The 21,907-nt window shown below is 33.8% G+C and overlaps 1 long non-coding RNA gene across 1 annotated transcript in view; it reads left to right on the plus strand.

Annotated features, from left to right (window-relative positions):
• The first annotated feature begins 13,609 nt into the window (after nt 1-13,609).
• Nucleotides 13,610-21,907, plus strand: part of LOC116277679 (uncharacterized) — a 214,511-nt gene continuing 206,213 nt past the window's right edge. The window contains exon 1 of the long non-coding RNA XR_012077456.1: nt 13,610-13,686. This is a non-coding gene — a long non-coding RNA (uncharacterized lncRNA). The remainder of the gene's footprint in view (nt 13,687-21,907) is intronic.

The following is a 21,907-nucleotide window of genomic DNA, read 5'->3' on the forward strand; positions in this document are numbered from 1 at the left end:
ACCCTTGATAGTCCAATACAAGGGAATCAGTATTTTTATTCACAATTTTGGGTCAAAGTGTGAAATCCATGGGAAATTTTCCCCCAATAATCCTTTTCTCAGTTCCCAAATAGAGACAATTTTTGGATTCAGAACCCATTGCCAGAAGTCCTGACCATGTCCCTAGGAGAAGGACCCCCGCAGCACTATTTAAATATATATACAAGATGATTTTCATCTAAAGAAATTAAGGGAAAAAAGAGAGAGAGACTAAAAAAGGAAGGAAATAATAAAGATCAGAGAAGAAATAAATAAGAGACCTAAAAAACAATAGAAAATATCAATACAACTCAGAGCTTTTTTTTTTTTTAAAGATCGGTAAAATTGATAAACCTTTAGACAGCCTCATCAAGAGGTGTCTGTTAGGAATCATTTTGCTAGAAGTGTTCATAATCAGATATTTGGATATTTGTTTTCACTATTTAGGGTAAATAAATGTAGCCTTTCTTGTTCACATAATAAATGTATTTTAAAACAAATCATTTATAAAGTGGCTGCAATGCTTAACATACCTAATAGCAATGTATGAAGGTTCCAGTTTGTCCACATTCTCATTGATGCCTGTTAACTGTCTTTCTGTTGTAATCATGCTAGCGGATGTGATGTGGCATTTCACTGTAGTTTTGACTTACATTTTGCTAATGACTACTGTCATTAAGCATCTTTTGCTTTTTTATTAATTGAAGTATAGTAGATTTACAATATTATGTTAGTTTCAAGTGTCCAGCATAGGTTTCATTATTTTTGCAGACTGTACTCCGTTATAGGTTATGGCAAGATAATGGCTATAATTCCCTGTGCTGTACAGTATATCCTTGTTACTTATCTGTCCTATACATAATGGTTTGCATCTGTTAATTACATAAACCTAATTTGTCCCTTTCCCCTTTCCTCCTCTCTTTGTTATATCATATATCTTTAGTAAAATGAATCTTCCAACCCATGAAAATTCAGTCACTTTGTTACATTTATTCTTTATTATTTTATTCTTTTTGAGGTATTATGGTTAATGAAATTTTATGTATTATTGTTAATATTTTCTTAAAATTTTTCATATTGTTTACTGCCATTATATAGAAAGATAATATAAATATTGACATTGTATCATCTGACCTTGATTAACTTGTTTTTTAATTACAGTCAGTTGAACATTGTGCATATTTCTATTTATATGTTGCTGGATTTGGTCTAATAATATTTTGTTGATGATTTTTGCATATGCTGATGAGGGATGTTGTCATGTAGGTTAATTTTCTTGAGATTTCTTTTTCTGACTTAGGTGTCAGGGTAATACTTTCCTCAGACATGAGTTTCTGTCCATTTTTGTTTTGTTAGACTTTGTTCTCCATATAGTTTGTTGTCTACTGCTATGTCTCTATGTTTGTGAAACTTTTCTTTGACAGTGTCTAATCTGCTGTTTAATCTCACACATGATCATTTTCATCACCAGAAGTTTGGTTTTTGTCATTTTTATATCTTCTACATTTCTATTTAACATGATCAAGTGTTCCTATTCCTATTACCTAAAGCATTAATAGCCCTTTTAATGTTTTATCCTATTAATTCCATCATCTTTCCATGTCTGTTTCCATTGATTGATTTTTCTCCCCATTATGGGCCGTATTTTCCTCCTTTGAGTGGCTTGTAATTTCTTACTGGATAGCAGATATTGTGAGTTTTACCTTGTTTGGTGGTGAATAGTTTTGTACTCTTATAAATACTTTTACTTTACTTTGGAGTGTGGTAAATTCCTCAGAAGTGATCTGATCCTTGTAAGTTGATCCTTGTAATATAAACTCTGTTAAGCAGGACCAGAGCAGCCTTTAGTCAAAAGCTAATTTTTCCCAACTGTTGAGGCAATAACCTACTGAACACTTACCCAATGCCCTGTAAATTATAAGGATTTTCCACCTTACTGGTGAGATTACAAACTATCCTCTACTGCCTAATGTCCTAAGTCTGCACACTTTTTTTTTTCGGCTCCTCATAGTTTGTTAATGTTTTACTTACTTCTGTAGGGAGGATAAATCTGTTCCCTCCTACACATTTTGAACTTCTATCAGTCTTTTTCACGATTATATTCCTGTCAACATCATAGAAAAACAATGGAGGATGAAAAAAAGTTCCTTAAAATATATAGAACACTTAACGTTTATTCTAGCCTACCTATAAATAAAAATGCCTAAGAGATGATAGGTGACTTGCTCAAGGCCCAAACGTTGCTATGATAGAGACAGACAGTAATATAGGACTTATTCTATTGATCCACAATTCTTTGAACTATCAGTGGTGCTTTCAAGAATCAAATGAAAATCAGTAAATATGATATTCTAATAATGTGGTTTTAAATATAATTTGATCTAAATTAAGTGCATTTATGGAAAAATTCTTTAAAGTATTTGTATTCTGAAAACAAAATAAAAGCCATCAACCCTCAGAATATTAGGAAATTAAATGACACTAGAATTGTTTTACGTAAGAAACAATATATTTTGCAAAAATATAATTTAGAAAATTAGCTAGATATTTTCTTTTCTAGATTAATATGATAATGTCAAAATGAGGAGAAATGAAGAAAAAAACCAAAGGTAAAATAATCTGTTTTACAGTCTTCCAAATCACCTCTCTGATGTACCTAAATGAAAAAGGATGTCAGAAATCATCACAAACATTGCTTTTAATTAGCAATCAGCATATAAATTTTGATGACATATTATATTTATTCCCTAATGAAAAATGTATATTATGAATCTCATTCATCTCACTCATGTTAGTGGCTTAGCATTTTGGGCTCCAGTAGAGAATTTACCTCATCATTTATTTCAGTTATTATCATAATTGATCATTAGCTTACAGTAAAGTAATTTATTAGGAGTAACAGATATATTATTTGTAGCGATTAATAACCCTAAATGTTCTCATTATGATTAATCTCCATGGACCAAGAAACTTAGATGAATACTCTGAAGAGAAGTGGGTGGCTTTCATATGATCTATAAGTCATGTTACTATAATAACCTTTTATATAACTAAGACGTATAGCCTCGTGTGCCTAGGATGAAAATGGAGTCAAATGGCAAGTCAAGCTAAACTCAGAATCTTAATTTGCAAATACACAATTGCATAGGAAAACATGCATTGCCATACCCGTTATGTTATCCTTAGGTTCAGCTAGGTTAAGATATAGTGCTCACTGGAAGTTCTAATTCATATTAGAAAAATGAAAGTATTTAATAATTTCCTAGTAAACTCATAAGAAATCTCAATAAAAAGGATAATTTTAAGATGAAGAAATTTTGCAGTCAGTGAATAATAAATTATGATTAAATAAGGATTAAACAAAAGTAGAAGCCCCAAAGTGTGGGCATATTTGAAAACTTGCAAAATTGTTAAACAATAAAATATTAGGATAGGTTTGGTCCAAATAATGTACTGTTGCCGGAACACTGAGTTTCTGACATACTGTATGATTATAATACTGTAATATGAAGAGTTTTAATCATCTGTAAGTGACTAGGACATTATTTAAGAGACTTTTTGGCCACTGATGAGAAGAGATTTACTTCTTGATAAGCCCCAACTGAACAGTTTATTTTCATGGGGCGGGCAGTCAGATATTCAGCCCTGTAATGGACAAATATGAGTCATATAATTTTTCAACAAAGCTGATTTATTTTCTACTCAAAAAACAGATTAATTTATAGTCTGAGATAACTACCAGAGGGAGAGTTCTTAAACATTTTAAAACTCTGAACAATACAGAATCCTCTCCAGCTGTCTTAGGAGGGACAAATATTGTAAAGTTTATATGTTGACATACTTCACAGATAAAGCATAGTCAGTGTTTTCCTGAGAGTGAGGTGACTTGGCAGTCTTTTTTAAACCCCAAACCATTGACAGTTAAGATGTCCCATAACATCTTTTCCTTTCCATTTTGATTTCTGAGATTAAGTTACAAGCAAAAACATCTTCCTCAATGTCCAATAAAATTTTTCTGAAGTAGCAAGTATACACAATCTATCATGGAGCAAAACAGGATAGAAATACTTAACAAATATGTTTACTAATGGGTCATCTTACCTATCTTGGGATTGTCTGACCCAAGTTTTTTGGTACTATGTTCTCCAAGTTGCAATTTACATTTACTTCTAGGGCAAACTTACATTTCCACAATCATCTCATGGAAAATAGCCAAGAGCCTCACACGCTTGAGGTAGCACCGCCCAAGTTTCTCCAGGAAAGAAAAATAAATCTATTCTTAGTAAATATTTATTTTACTGTGTACAGTGTGCACAGTAATTTGTCATTGTCTTCTTAATCCTTGTAATAGAACTGGGTATTATATTGATAACGTGCTCATTTACAGATGAGGAGACCTCAGAGCTTAAATGAATTCCTTGAGAGCAAGCAACCAATAGGTGAATTAACTTTAAGCCAAACTTCATGCCTATTATCCTACTCACAATGAACTTTTAGTTCTGCACCATTTTAGCATATTTTAATAGTGTGTTACAGTGCAATTGTGAGCTAAGATAGGCAGTCTTTGTTTTTAAAGATACGGAGTATTTATCCACAATGAAAAAAAAACCCTATCAAGTATTTACTGTATAGTATACACCATGTTAACTCCTATGAAAATACAAACAAAAATGAAACATTTAAATTAAGACAATTATTATTGTCCTACTTGTATGTGTTTTTTTCAAAGAGAAATTGAGTAGTATATTCACAATAAAGTTATTACCTGCTTTTTCTTTTTTTTCCTCCAAAGAGCAAGCCTGGGACTGATTGCCCTGAATTATCTAGAGTAGTTCCATGGTCACACAGCTGTTTTTTTAATTTTTCCTCCTTTGTGAAATTTAACTTCCTTTTAGTTACTGATTTTTCTTCAAATTGTGAGATATTTTCTTGTAATAAATAATTTAAAAACCTATCCTTTGGCACTTTCTTATCTTTCAATAGTTGCTTGGAGACAGTGTGGAGAAGAAAATACACAGAAAAGAGGAGGAAGATGAAAGAGTAAAGCATGAGATGAAGAAAAAAGAGAAAAATCTCAGATTTCGTTAATGAAGGACTTGAAAAAATTGACATTTAGTTTTTTAAAATAACTTTAATGTTAAGAAAAGTACTTTATTCGTTTAATCATTTATTTGAAGTCTATTTATTGTTTCATTATTTTTTAATGGATCTAACCCTGGGCTTTCTGTGGTGATAGAGTAGCAGATAAGACAGGGTGAAAATTCAGTTGAGCATTTTTTGTAAGTTTAGAATGTCTGCTGATTATTTAGAGTGTATGCTCTCATGCTTAGCTTTATTTATCCATATATTCTAAAGCAAGGCTTGAAAACAGCTGTATCATACATTTCAAATGAATCTATCCTATTATCCATTACTGAATAATAGTAAACGACTAATTGTCCCCCTCAAAGTACAGAGTCTTGCTTTGATTTTTGTGTTCCCTTATTTGCCATTATTACACTAACATTGTAAGAATGAATGGGAACATCTTTCTCAAACACTGTATTAGTTTGAAAAGATTACTGTTGTTCCAGAATAGCATCACCACCTAAATGTTAGGCAGTTGAAATACTCTAGGATTTTTGGCACAGATGGCCTGTTAGCATCCAGACCTTATAAAGCTGTAGGCATATATCCTTTATAGGATATGATTATGTGACTACGGATCAAGCACTAGGAACCTGCAAGTGCCACCGTATAACTTCCTGAGCATTTAATTATTGGAATAATGCTAGCAACTTATAAGCCTTTTACTATCCTTTACGGCCTTTTCAAGTATGCAGGAAATATTTCAGACTCGCATATGCATCAGCCATGATGAGCTACCTGTTTTGTTAGGTATTTAAGAGAAAGTATTTTCAAGAAAATATGCTAGCACATGTTATAACTACTGAACCCATCACAGTGCCACTTTTCATATTGTTTTATGGGCAGTGAAACAAGGTGCATTATGACTACAGGGAACAATAATTCACCAGAGGCTCTGTTTTTTACTTAGCCTGCACACTGAATTATGGAGGCAGATTGTTTCTTGGTGTTTGCTGAAATTTATAGCGTGTACATATTTTTTCTGTAAATGTCCTTTCAACTGAACTGTGTTACATAAAACTCAGGGGGGTTCTTGTTGGACAGTGGGTGGGGGACGGGTGACAAATGGTTTATACAGAATTCTGACTGATGCTGTTTTAAGCAGTTATAGAGAATGTTTTAACCTGGATTCAACAAATGTATCAATGAAAATAAATACGATTGGTATAGGGCGAACAGAGACAGCTTGCACAGCATGAATTTAGTCTCTGAGATCTTCTCTTATCTCAGTCCTCCCCATTCTGTGCACTCAAGCCCAACTGTTTTAATTGAGCACCAATCTTTTACTCTTCAAAAACTTTTAAGACATACAGCGCATACACTCCCAGAAGAGGCAAATTTACACTTAATTTCACACTACACTGTGAAGGTATGATAACATCTCATATCCAGCTGGTGAGCTTTACCTGTCTTACAAAACCCAAACCCTGATAAGTCTGCCCTCTGAGAAGTGGTCCATGTTAGTAGGTTAGCTGATCATACTACTTTGCATTTAAATTATCAAGAAAAATGAATTAAGGATCACATTTTCAGATGAAGGCAGGCAGAAAAGAAAAGAAAAAAAAGGATAGAATTTTCATTTTGCTCTGTGATGATTTTTCCAGTGCCTTCTCCAATCTAGTTTCCTCTTTACTCAAATACACTCTCAGTGTAAACGTATCAGTCTAAATCATAACTGTAATAGAATATGCATCTAAGATACACAGAATCACTTTGGAGAAATTCCTGGTTTCTACACCTTCCATCAAGAAAATATGATAAGTTTCTTCTTACCTCATTATGCTTCCTTGATTCCTTGCTCTAAATTGAAATAATTAAAGTTGTATAAAAAAGGGTTTATGTCAATAGTTTATAAAACACATCTCTTAAATTTTAGAGAACAGTCTGCAGAGAAATAAGAAAAAAAAAGGCAATCCTTAAAACCCAATAATTTTCAAGGTAATAATCAAAACTTGAGTGCACACTAAAACTTCTTTATTGGAAAACCATAATATATATCCCACCCAGCCTGTTATTTTTAACCTTGGAATAATAAGTGCATACTATCAAAGGAAAATGACCTAAGCAGAATCACTTCTTTGAAAAGTAGTTATTGGGAAATGGCTTAGTTAGCAAACACAGGATTATAAAAGCTAAATGTAAACCCTAAACATTTAGGAAAGCATGTTTTAGGAGGTTCTGTAGTGTTAACTATTGTTTTATAAGAACACTGTGAGTAAAAAACATGTCTGGGATCTGGCTTATAGTGTGTAATTTGTTTAAATGACTTCAGTTGAAGAAAGATTATATTTTATATTTAAATTCATTTTATAGAAAAAGTAAAAATATTCATTGACAAACTGCAAAAAAAGATTTATAATATCTGATGAAGCAAAAAAATGATTCATCAAAAATTGTGACTTCTGACATTTTCTAACTGGTTAATTTCACTTGTCAATGAAGACATAAAGACACTAGAGAGTGTATGTTATGTTTAGTGCTGGAGAGAGAGTAGCTTGAAGCAAATAGAACTCTTATCTCCTGTCTAAACTCTTTGGTTAGAAATTCTTTTGATACACAAAATTGTTTTTTTTTAAGACAACCATACATAAGTGCTATTATCAGTGTTAGATGATCCATTAGTATCTCATCTGTCAAACTAGAATACGACTTCCTCCATAATGCTGAAAACAGTGATCCAAAGAAACGTAGCACAACAAACTCCTGGCTACTGGAGTAGTAATTTTATTCTATCCACTTCGCTTCACAGTACTGTGGGGAGTTATTTAGGTAATCCGAATATTTCCTAGTTACACTTGAACCATTTTTTCCCTCAGGAAAAAATAAAATAAAACAATGAAATATTCCAAAGAAGCCATTACTTAGATGACTGGGCTTGCATCCTTGTGTTGTTTTACTAGTTTCCACTGAATGTGTTGTAAAAATAAAGTGGGATTCATGGCATCGTTATTCTACAGAATTTTATAATATATTGAAAAAAATGTTACTGCTATACAAAGGCAGCTAATATCCTTGCCCCCCAAATACAAAATATACACAAAATTGGTATCAGATTTCTTAACAGATGCGTAATGTTGGTAACATTTTAGGAACTTAGTGGAGATTATGATAAAATAATTCTGTTAAAAAAGAAATTCACTATTTATTTAAATGAAAACAGCACATGAATTGCTAATGTTGGGTATCTGGCCTAGGTCCATTTATTAACATATCTGCATTTATTTTAACATTAATTGTTTCACTAAAGTTAACCTTTGGCAGTCACTTACCTTGTATAGGAAATGGTCTTCTACAAACTACTTAGAAATCGATCATTGGTTATTCTGTGATCAATATCAAGGTATTTTAATTCAGAGTAAACCTGGTATGATCTAAACTTATGATTTATCCTTTATATTTTCAAGATCATTTTCTGAAAAGAATACTTTTTAAAGCTTATTGTAGAAGAGTTGGCATATGTCTTTTTCTTTCACTGAGTGTTAATAGAATGTACATGGCTCATTTCTAGTGAAGACACCATTATTCTTTATTATGACCTATATTCTACAAGCATGGGATCTGTATGATTCTACTGCAGAGTATGAACACATCATTTCTACCTTAGAAAAACTTATGTAATTCTTGATCCCAATTTGCCAGACTTAAAATTCCATTACTATGGCATTAATCATGTTTTATAAATATATTTTGTATTTAGTATTAATAGGAATGCCTGACATAGTGTTCTTTGTTTAGCTTTGGCAAATATCCAGTTGTGTTTACCTTTAACACTGTTGTTTTGAGTCAGATTATTAAGCTATCATCAATCAGAAAATTTGCCCTTTAAAGCTTGCAGTTCTGGGGGAAGGTATAGCTCAAGTGGTAGAGCTCATGCTTAGCATGCACAAGGTCCTGGGTCCAATCCCCAGTACCTCCTCTAAAAATAAATAAATAAACCTAATTACCTTCTCCCATAAAAATTAAAAAAACTAAAAAAAATTAAAAATAAAATAAAAGTAATTTAAAAAAAGCTTGCCATTGTGAGTTGTGAGAAATGTATGGATTCATGAAACCCTATTACATAGAATGATTCCATTACTGGAAAAAAGTTTTCTCTTGCCCCTTCGTAAGCACTCATTCCCCTTACCCCCAAACTTTGAGAGCCACTAATCTGTTTGCTTTTTCTAGAATGACGTATAAAGGGGATAATCCTGAATGTAGCCTTTTAAGATCAGCTTCTTTCACTTATCAATATACATTGAAAAATCATCCATGTTATTGCTTATATCAATAATTTATTCCTTCTTATTGCTGAATAGTATTCCATTTTACAGCTGTACCACAGTTGGTGTATCCAGTCATCATTTGAGGGACATTTGTGTGATTTCCACTTTTAACAATTATGAACATAGCTACTATACATATTTGTGTGCATGTTTGTATATGAACGTAAGTTTTCGTTCCTCCTGGGTAATGCTAAAGTGTGGATTATTTGGTCCTATGGTAAATGAATATTTAACTTTGGTAATAAATTGCCAAAATGTAGTCCAAACTTGCTGTATGATTTTGCATTTCTATCAGTACTTTATAAGAGTTCTGGTTACTGCACATAATTTCCTGCACTTAGACTTTTTTGTTTGGTTGTTTTTGTTGGTTTTCTTGTTTGGTTATCCTCATAGGTGTAATGGAATTTCACTGTGGTTTCAATTTGTATTTTCCCAATGACTAACTTTGTATAGCTTTTTTTTATCTTTCTCTTATTTGCCATCATATCTCTGATAAAGTATCTTGAAATGTTTTGCCCATTTTAATTGTATTGTTTGATTTCTCGTTGTTTAAGGCTCTTCACATAGTGTGGATGTAAGTCCTTTATCAGAAATATATTTGCAAATGTTTCCTCTCAGTCTGAAGCTTATCTTTTCATTTTTTATTACATCTGTCTCAAAGAGCAGAAATTTATTATGTATTCATTAACTCATTCACTCATTTATTTATTTTCCATGCAGATATCTAATTGTTCTAGTACCATTTATTTAAAAAGACTTCTTTTTCTAATAAATTTTCTTCTCAGCTTTGATAAAAGATCAATTATGTTTAATTCTAGTCCTATCTCTTTCCTTGTTAATCAGTTATGTTTGGCTTGCAAAACAGTCTTTCTCAATACTTCTGCCCCACCCTCCACTTTCTACTTTCCCTGGATGCCTATGATTCAAATGTGATCTCTCTCTGTACTCTTGCCCCTCCCTCCATAGTTAACTCTGTTGCTAGTTATTTAGTGCTGGTGTGTGTGTGTGTGTGTGTGTGTGTGAGCATGTTCTCTCTCATTCTGGTCCAACATCATTCTTAGGCTACCTCTGTCTTTACATCTCACAATCACTTTCTCAGTAATTCTGTTCTTGGTCAAACTATGTTGTGTGTCTTTGGTGGATCTTATCAGAGAAAGAATTCTCTACTCCTCTCCCACTAGCAAAACCCTTTTACCGTCTGTACCCATGGCAGGTATGTGCCCTTTCCTAAGCCTCTCTCCATGTCCTTGAGGAGACAGGGTAAGTTGCCTTTTCATCACCTGCTTAAGGTAGAATTGTCTGGGATGGCCTTTTTGCTTTTCCCATGGGGGTCCCCCACTGTCTCCAGACCTTCACCACCAATTGAGGCTTTCTCTCAGCTCCCACTCTGTTCAGTCTTCCTCATGAACAGCCAGTGAGTGTGGTGGAGAAGAACCTAGGAATGGTTATGAACTTCCCTTGTGTCTGTGGCTCCTATTGTTTTCTGTACTATTAAATTAACTACACTTAGACTTTTAGCAGTCTATTGAACTTAGTTGCATTCTTCTTACCTGCGCCCAGAATCTTATGTCACCCAGAATCTCCTCTCCTTTATTCGGCCACATGTGTGTCATTGCTTGTATCCTGTCTCTCCTCCCAAGTCCCCATCTTTTTTTATATTTCAGACTACTTTCCTTTTGTTGTTAGGGTGGTAGCAGTGTTCTTTCCACCTTTCTACGTTCTAGATGGAAGTAGAACTCCTTCTAGGCAGAAGCACATCTCATGACTTTCCATATAAACATTACTTCTGAACTTCCTCCTATACCCATGGCATCCTTTGGGTCTTGTTTCTGGACAAGTTTACAACAAAAGGGAGTAGAACAGAAACTGCCAAGACTTGTTTCTAGTATATCTGATCCTACTAACTCAGAAGGGAAAAATATATCTGGAGACGATGTATTTTGTAGAGACCACTTAGGGTTCTGGCTTTCAATTACTTCCTCCATTCTAGTCCTAATTCTTTCCTTGTTAACCAAAGATTTAGGATTGATGCCCTGTTCATGAATTTTTGCCCAGTCTGAACTGTATCAATCCTTTTTTTCATCTGGACAAGATGGATTTATTATGTTACTTACAATGTCCATCAAAAACTATCCCATGTCTTTTTTCATTTTAGATCATTAAAAGGCAAATACAGAGCAGCATGTAGAAATAAACAATTAGTGAAATATCAGCAGCTTTATGGAAACACTACAGTTCAAAAGGAAGAGCCCATCTTGAATAATAAGAGAAGCTACTTCTTTCTGTATGGATTTACAGTAATTTCTCATTTATGTTAAATAAAATTTAAGGTTGTGTTACATCCATGAACCTAGAGCTAAGAGGCGGTAATCTTCTATCAGGGAAATAATACAGAGAGATAAAGCCGTAATTGCTGAAATAAAACTATAGCAGTAGCTCTGATCATTAAACACTATAGAAACAAGTTTTAGTAATGGAAAAGTCTAGCTTGATACATTCCATCCAGACTAAGACAACGAGAAAGTGAATGAGACAATGAGAAATAACATCAGAGATGCTCAGAGATCCAAAGATCCAAATTTTATGTAAGAAATTTCTAGATAAAACCTGAAAGTTCATGGGCAAAACAGTGAATAAAAGCGAAATATAATACAAACTAACTTTTTCAAGCCAAAGAAAGATGTGATTCTGGAATTCAAAAAGATAAGCCAGGTACCCCAAAACTATTTTTAAAGATAAAGGAAACCATTCTATAAGCATGTTAGCCAGAACGAGTTTGAGGTGCAATGGGGGCTGGCAAGTAATTCTTCTAAATGGTGAAATCTTACTAAATCCGGCATATTACTGCCTTAAAGATATGAATGTGATCCTGTAAAATTTGCCCATATGTTTCTTTTATTTGACTGCATGAAAACTCAAGGCTAAATTTATGATAAATCTTTAATAATTTCTTATGTATGAAAGTATACCCATTTATTTTCTGATTTCAGTTTGTGATTCTCTTCCCAGTGTAATATTCCAGTATCCCACTGTGTTTGTATATATACACATACACACACACATATATACACATATGCACACATTTTCTTCATCCGTTTATCTGTTGAAGGACATCTGAGTTGCTTGCAAACTTTGGCTTTTGTCAATAGTGCTGCTATGAACATTAGGCTGTGTGTATCTTTTCACGTTAGTGTTTTCATTATTTTTTTTCCTGAATATATACCAGTAGTGGAATTGCTGGGTCATAGGATAGTTCTACTTTCCGTTTCTTTAGAAAACTTTATGCTGTTTTCCATAGTGGCTGCACCAGTTTACGTTCCTACCAAGAGGGTACTAGGGTTCCCTTTTCTCCTCATCCTCACCAGTAATTGTATTTGTAGCATACTTGTGTTCCAGCTTCTTTAGTTTTTAATGTATCTATTGTAGGTTTAGATTTGTGGTTATCATAAGGTTCATAAGAGTTGACCTATAACTATATTTACTTGTTTTAAACTAGCATTTAAGTACATTCTAAAATATCTATATTTTTTAGTCTCCACCCCGACATTTTGCGTTTCTGATGTCATGTTTTGCATTTTCATGTTTATTCCTTAAATTTATTTCAGTCAGAGTTGCTTTTACAATCATACATATTCAAGTGGTTCATCCTCAGTCCTTACTATATATTTGCTTCTCCTAGTGGGATTGTCCCTTTCCTATCTCTTCTTACTTCTTTACCCTTTAGAGAAAACCCTTTAGCGCTTCTTTTAGGACAGTTTGGTATTGATGAACTGACTTAGCTTTTGCTTGTATGAGAAGTTCCTTATCACTTCTGTGGTTCTAAATGATAAACTTGTTGTGTGGAGTATCCTAGGTTGCAGGATTTTCCCTTTCAGGATTTTGAATGTATCATGTTACTCCATTCTAGCCTGCAAATTTTCTACAAAGAAATCAGCTGATAGCTGATTAGGCCTCCCACTGCCCACCTGTCAGTCCCAGTGGTCCTCCAGACAGTCAAGGGAGCTCTCCCCTGTGTAGGACCCCAGGAGTATGGCATCCATTCTGTGGCATTGCAGCTCACTTCCCAGGGCAGATGTTGTCCTGTATAATCTCCTTTTTCCTCTGAGTCCCCTTCTGGGGCACAGGTCTGAACCTAGATTGATTTTCTTTCCTTCCTACAAATGACTGTGTATCTTTCTTGCAGCCTTGGTTGCGTTAGAATCCTTCTGCCAGTTTCCAGTTTCCAGTGGGAATTGTTCCACATGTAGATGTAACTTCATTGTGTTCATGGGATGAGGTGAGCTCCATGTCTTTTTACTAAGCTATCTTGATCAATCTCAAATATATATTATTTTCAGTATTACTAGTTCCATGCTGATTAAAGCCTGCCATTCTAGATTGAATTTGAAGCAGAATTCTGATACAATATCTCTTTGAAAGTTGTCATTAAAACTTTAGACTTTATTATTTGCATTTGTATTTTTTTACATTGTGTAATGAGAAGCTTTACAAGTGATAACATCTTACACTCTTGTAATACAAGTTTGGGTCAAGCTCATTCATAGCCTCTGTGATAAATATACATTACCATTTGATGGTGATACATTTTATTAGATGGTGATTGATTAACAGTTGCATAGATGGTGTCATTTTAATTCTTTCAGAAGAAAATCTCACTTAGAAATGTATTGAAACGATAAGAACTTTTATATATTTTAAAATATTAAAATTAATTCATTTATGATAATTATTATTGGAAATGAAATTGTACTTACAATTTCTATCTAAAAGAGAAGATTAATATGCAGAAAGAGATAAATTTTATTTAAACTTCTTTCATTTGATTATAATTCCTTACTCTGTGGGAGAGACGACTCTAAACACTTTTAGAACTAATGCATTTTTTACCCTGAGTATGTGGGCCTCTAAGAATATTTTGCGCTCATATTAAGAAGGCTATGAATGATATAACTACCATCAGGAGTTATATTTCAGGAATATAGTGAGCTGGATAAAAACACATAGGATGCTCTAGAATATTTTGTCTCCTATTTTCAGGCTGGTGTCTATGTCTTTTGCCCATTGTAAATGTCTTATCATGCTCAACTCAGTTCCAGAAAAATATATTTTTTCCCCAACACATAACAGTGCTCTATTTAAAAAATGAATACAATGCATATATTCATTTAATTCTTACAAGCCATTAACCTTTTGCAGTTTCTCTTTCTCTCAAGATAACATAAAAGTGTTGCAAATACCAACTAAGTGCAAGTCATAGGGGACTTTTGTTTCAATTAGCAGGCATTTATATGATTATTTGCACTACCTGAGGCTAATATAACCATTTCGAAAAAAGATATGAATCCTTATTTAGCTTAATATGTATTCAATTTTTCTAAGAATCCTTGAAATATATAATATTAACTCCTACTTGTATTGATACATTCATTGCCTTATAAGAATCTTCACACATTTATGAGTTTATGAACATACAGAACCTTCATATGCTTATGAGTTTATGAACACACTGATGCTATAATGAATCAATTGGTCTGATATGTATTATCTTAGCTCTGCATTTTTTATATTAAACTTAAGCCTGATATTGATTTGGTCACATTTTAGGCATCTTCCTTCTTTTAGACCTCTTATATTATATGCACGACTCACTTAAAACTGTTGTTTGAACAAGCCACACTTTCCTCCCTCGGAATTATTCTTCTTACAGAATTCCTGTTGTAGGAATATGCTCTGACACTTATTCACCAATGGAAAACTTACTCATATTCAAAATCTTTCCCTCCCTTAAGGTTTTTCCTGATGCTCAGTTAGAATTTGTCTTTATAAATTATTTTTTCTTTTTTAATTCTCGGCACTGGCACTATACTTTGCATAGCTTCTAAGCATTTAAAATATATTTCCTTGTGTCATTTTAACATACTATACATATCAGATTCCCTCCCTGGACTATTAGTTATTTGAAGGTATGAACTAATGCCAGTTTTTGGTAATTGACAGAAATCCTCACAGCACTCTACATATACAGGAACATTATAAAGAGTTGCTAAAATACTTCCTAACTTATTAATCACACTCTTTCAGTAACAGAGCCAATTCACATCATCCTTATTCAACAGACAGTGAGTAAGTATTAAATGATTTTCTCACAATATATGCCAAGATGTTATTGTCAGAATTTAAGTGAAAGTTTCATTAACTAAAAATTTCAAATTTACTTTTCTTTTTATTAAGCAATAAAACATCTGTATAAATAAGTAGAAGGAGGAAAAATACACCTTCATAAACTGGCAGGCCAAATATTTATTTTTTTACTAGAGTGGCAGTGAAAAGAATTTGAAAAAGAGTGATGCTTCCTGAGTATCCAGTCTCAACAGAGAAGACTTTAAGGGAAAAAGTATAGTTGAGAGATGAGAAAGACTGTGGGACTCCCTGGACCATGTTCTCGTCAGGTAGATGGAAACTGGCCTGAGAGACACTGAGTGTCCTTATAGACCACATTCTTCCCTTCCCGAAGTGGAGCTGGTTTACACTCGCTGCTGGGTCATTAAAACCAGGCGCTTCAACCTACCATGTACCATAGTTAGTGAGCTTTACATGACCTTTTAAACCTCACAAATCCTAGTACATTGTATTTAATAGGTCACCAATAAATATTTATTGGAAAATGGATATAAACAGTGAGAACGTCCAATAAGAAATTTGAGAGGTGATGCTATCACATCTATGATAAAAGATCCCTTTTTAAGTTTGTGTTTAAAAAAAATTTTTCAAGACAGGAAATAACCAAAATATGGATGAAATGTTTTACATTTAACTTTTACACAAACAATGAAAAGACAGAGCTAGGCCCAAAAGATAAGCTTATTAAACCTTTTTCTTATCATTGAAAGAGATTTCGCTCTTAGGTTGATTTGCCTGTTAAACAAGTAGACAAAGCTAATTTCTTTACTTTTTATGTATCAAGTTGTTGCTGAGTGACAATTTTTACCTCCCATCTTCTATCCGAAGCAAAAAGATTCATTTATAATTTATACAGTTATGCTCGTGTGAATGTAACAGAATAGCTGCTTTCATTAAATAATAATGCTTCAAATTGCTTCATATTTTTCTTCCAAAAAATTCAAACTGTTTAACTGACGATTCCTATATCATTATCCTCATTTTCCAGGTGACGCTTTCGTTTTTTTTTTCCTTTTTAACATTACTTTACCTTGCAAATATTCTATAACACAAAAGTACTTCATAGAATATAAATTAACAGATGGAGATGAAAGAACACAGAAGTTAAATTATTTGTCCCAAATCACATAAGTAATCACTGGAAAAGCTTGATAAATGCTCAGTTTGTTTCCTCTTGTGTTAGAAATGTTACTCTTGATTCATATCGTTAATGCTGAATCTATAGTTTGGCACTTTTTAACCACACTGTAAATGTTTTGTCTCTCTTTTTGAACTCTTACCAATGGAATCATACAATTACCAGACAAGATGTCCCATATGAAATAAGAAATAATCATAGGTTATAAGAAATAAGGTAAAAATAGCAAAGGTTCGATCAGCATCTTAAAAGCTGGTTTGCATTGGTGTGGCAAAGTATGACTCAGATGTGAACGATGAGGTAATTAGGTATGACTCAAGAGGGTATGTGCTACTCAGACACCTTACTGATCAGCGAATTGTACTTGTAAAGCTATTACTTTTATATTGACCTCAAAGTCAACATAGAGAAATGTCTTTAACCTAGCTATTTCATATTTCTCAAAGGAAAAAGTAAAGGTAGTTTAAAATATAGAGGCTGGGATCATTAGAATTAAGAAAGTTATTGTAAAACCAAAAATTTCAAGAAACTATTGAACTGTAATCAACATCTCTATAAACCAATCCCTAACATTATAGCAAGTAACTGTATTTACTCAGAATTTGAAAATTTTAGGTAGCAACTCTTAATGTTCCAAATTTTTTAAAGTTTCATCTTCATCTTTAGTTAAAATAGCCTGACATTTGGACAAAAAGAAAATCCAACTTATATTTGGTTCTGTATCAACCAGAATTGGCCGACAACATTGATAAAAGTTACCTTGTATGTGTAGCACAGATAAATATAATTCTTCCCTGAAGACCGTATATTCCCTTCCTTAAAGATATTCTCTTGAATCATCTCTATATCTGGTAAAATTTTATAAGCATAAGACTGAAATATGTTTAGTCAGTTTTTCTGAATTAACTCACATCAAATAAGATACAAGAAAATAGTTGAATGGAGTAAAAGATTCTAAGTTATCTACTTTAAAATATTTTTTTCCTAACTGTAATTAAGTGCTGGACCCTGCCACTCTGTCAATTCTAGGAAGTTAAATAAAGAAGTTAACCTATTTTTCAATGTTTTATGATTTTAGATACTGTGTTTTGTTGGGGTTTTTTTTACAAGTTACCTAACTTCTCTGAATCATTCTTATTCCATTTCCAAAGTAAGGCTAATACTAACTTAGGGTTAATTCCTACTCTATTCACCTCGTGTGTGTGTGTGTGTGTGTGTGTGTGTGTGTGTAAGATGGTATGAGATAATGGATATAAAAACTGTTTTAAACAATAGACTCAAATGAGAAGGTTAGCTATTACAAAAATTGCTCACGCTAGAATTTTGGGGCTTATGGGTCACAACTGAGAAAACAGTGATTGATATGTTATAAATTTAACCAATGAAGCTAATATTGATGTTGCATTTTACTTATAAAATAGAAAGAGTCTTCAGCTTTTACTCACCATTTTGTTACTGTTTTGTTGCTGTTGAACTACCGTGAAGAATCCCACAATGACTGAGAGGTTTTTGCAATGTCATAGAGAAAGTTACATGAGAAACTGACTTTAGGAACTAGGTGCTTTGATTTCCAGTTTCTCCATTTTCAACAGCATGTTTGCCATTTCTAATACCATATTTTTGTAATACATATCAAATTATATTAAGAAAACCATAGCCTATTAAAGGTAATATTTGCATTTCATTTTTTTGCTGTGAATAATATGGATCAATCAGTATCATTCATATTTGAATGAGGAATTCTTCAAAATACTGTCCAGATCAATTATCAGATTAGAGCATAAATGATCTTTTCTTTTAGATCATTATAGTTTTGTTTGTTTTTAAATGCCACCTTCTACCCTAGCATAGTGTAGAGGTCTTGATATAACTTGAGAAACAATTATTTAATGAATATTCTAAAATATTAATTGGCAGTTAGGTAGGCAGTCACAGCACTGGAGAAGAAATTGGTGAATAGGGAGTTACGAAGGAGCTCTGGGGTCAAGAGCAGGTCAGGGGAGTTTAATAAAATATAATTTCTCACTTTGCTTTAACATATTTTTATTCTAATATTAAAATTGCTATGATGTATGTAGTTAGTTCTCTGTGCCACACTCTTCTAAGTTTTCTCACTTTCTCTTCCTCTCTATAAATTTGAGTCCTCACAGCAATTTCAAGATAGGTAAACTTATAATTTATATATATTACATATAAGGAAATAACAGCACATTGAATTTAAGTAGCTTGCACAAGATTGCATGATGAATATGCAACACAGTTGCATTTGAATTCAAGAAGTCCATCTCTAAAATTTGTGTTTTTAACCACTAGGATACATTTTATCTGTTCTATGTATGTGGAACACAGAAACATAAGATAACCCCAAAGACTTCTACCATCTAATGTACATGCCTCATGAAATTATCTCCCTTTGTCAATATGATGAAATATTACTCTCATGATTAGACTCCAGTTAGTTGACTCTGAGTCAATTAAAAGCTATATTATCTGGGTGTTACTAACATCATCAGGTGAACCCTTGAAAGATACTAGGTTCTTCCTAAAGATAGACAGTTTCTATAGTAGAGATATTCTCCCTTCTTGGCCCTAAAGATGGAGGGGTCCAAGTGGCAAGGACTTGAGAAAAGATTCCACAGTAGGAGGGTAAGTATTCAACCCAGAAGAGGCCTTCACCCAGCCACGCTGCCATCCTCATACTAGGACTTTCCACCTCCAGAAAGGAGAAGAAATAAATTTTCTGTTGTTAGTACATCACTCAGATATGTCTTGTCTTTTCTTTTTCTTTTTTCTTTCTTTCTTTTTTTTTTTTTTTGGTTATAGGAGCCCAAATGAACTAAGACAGAAAATTGGTACCAAAAAGTGTGGGTGCTACTCTAACAAATATCTAAAAATGCAGAAGCAGCTTTGGAACTGAAAAATGGATAGAAGCTGGAGAACTTTCGAGGTGCATGCTAGAAAAAATCTACATTGCCGTGAAGACTTTTGAAGCCTTTTCTGGTGAGGCCTGGAAAAAAAGAGAGAGAGTTGTAAAGAAAACCCTAATCTTCTTAGAGAATATCTAAGTGTTTATGAACAGAATTTTGGTAGAAATATGAGTGGTAAGAACCATTTTGATGAGGCCTCAAACAGACAAGAGAAACATGTTATTGGACAATGGAAGAAAGACTGTCCTTGTTATAAAGTGGCAAAGAACTTGGCTGAACTGTTTGTGTCCTAGTGTTTTATCGAAGGTAGAACTTGTGAGCAACGAAACTGGGTATTTGGCTGAAGCTATTTCTAAGCAGTGGTAAAGTATGTGTGGCTTCTTTCCTATGCAGACACTCCCAGTGGGCATGGCTGACAGAATGTTGAGTTAAAGAAGATTATTATTGATATTTAAGATTTGATGTTGTTTTCTCTGTTGGATTTAGACTTACTTAGGACCTGTAACCCCTTTTTCCTACTTTTCCTATGCCTGTACCTTGTATTTTTGAAGCATATAAAACATTGAGTTTCATACGTTCACAGCTGCAGAGTAATTTGCCTTAGAATAAATTGTACCTTGCTGTCTGGCATATCTGATTTAGATGATATTTAAATGAGATTTGGACTTACTGGAATGAATTAAGGCTATCAGAGTTGTTGGGATGAAATTAATATGTTATTCATGTGGGAAGGATATGAATTTGGGGAGACCGGGAGGTGAAATACCATTGTCTGAAAGTATGTGTCTCTCCAAAATTTATTATTTTGAAATCCCAATGTCCAAAATAATGGTATTTGGAGATGGTCCCTTTGGAGGTGCTTAGGTCATGAAGGTGGAACCATTGTGAATGGCATTAGAACTCTTATAAAAGGCCCCCCCAAAGCTCCCTTGTTCCTTTAATCATGAGAGGGTACAACAAAAAGTCTGAGACCTGGAAGAGGGCCCTCACCTAACCATGCTGGCATCTAGATCTCAGTCTTCCAGACTCTGGAAATGTGAGAAACAAATGTTTGTCATCTATAAGCTACCTGGTCTATAGCATTTTGTTATGGCAGTGCAACAAAGATTTTATTTTACAGTCATCCCTGAGTACCTGCTGGAGGTGTTAGGACTGTGGGTGCTCTAGTCCCATGGTAGGGCCTCCATATCTGTGGTTCCACATCTGTGCGATCAACCAACCATGGATCATGTAGTACTATATGTATTTATTGAAAAAAAACCCACATATAAGTGTACTGCACAGTTCAAATGTGTGTTGTTCAAGGTCAGCTGTATATATGTTTATGTTGATACATTTATATGTATACACATATATTTATTATTGTATGTATTTATGACAAAAGGAAAAGACACATTGTAAGGAGTTGGCTCTTGAAATTATGGCGGCTGAGAAATCCCATGATCTGCCATCTATAGGCTGGAGACCTGAGAAAGCTGATAGTATAACTTCCAATTTGGGTGCAAAAGATCAATGCCCTGGCTTGAAAACAGTCAGGCAGAGAGTGAATGTTCCCTGTATTCCAGACATACTCTTTCTTCCCTGCCTCCATTGTGCAGAAACTGTCTAATTTTCCCTTGGTAGCCAAGATCCATCACCCCACCCAGTACAGTGACTCTTATTTGCCTGTTGTTTGAGCGACATGGAGATTCCAGAGTAGCCTGGGGGCAGCCTCAGCTTCCAGTTCAGTGGAATAATTGTTATGTCTACTAATAGAAGCACTCCTTCCTTTGGAGCAAAGACTTCCAGGACAATAGAACATGATGTCATGGGAACAAGAAACGTATGTTTTGCCAGTAGATTAGTAAGGGATTAGAGTCAGTGGGGTCATTCCCATTTTCCCTTCTTGACTCATGAATTCTGGCTATGGGAGAAATACCACCTTATATTGGATGATGATTCAGAGCATATACACAGCCTTCTGGAGAATCTTGCCCCAGTCCTGCAAGCTCTTGCCACTTTGCTGGTGATGTAATTGGGTTATCAAAAGGCCATTCTACTGTTGTATGAAGTTAACTGCTTTAGGATGAAGGGGACAATGCTGGGAAGTGATCTTCTCAAATACAAGCAATACTGTGTGGAATACTAGGAGGATAGATAAGGCATTCTGTGAGACCACAGATGGTAGTTTTGACAGAAGCATTGCATACAGGAAAGACAAATCTGCATCCAGAGTGTCTCTTTTGAGTAAGAACAAAACACTGCTCCTTCCA

Source organism: Vicugna pacos, chromosome 1, assembly GCF_048564905.1.
Source record: "Vicugna pacos chromosome 1, VicPac4, whole genome shotgun sequence".
In the NCBI taxonomy this organism is placed as follows: Eukaryota; Metazoa; Chordata; class Mammalia; order Artiodactyla; family Camelidae; genus Vicugna; species Vicugna pacos.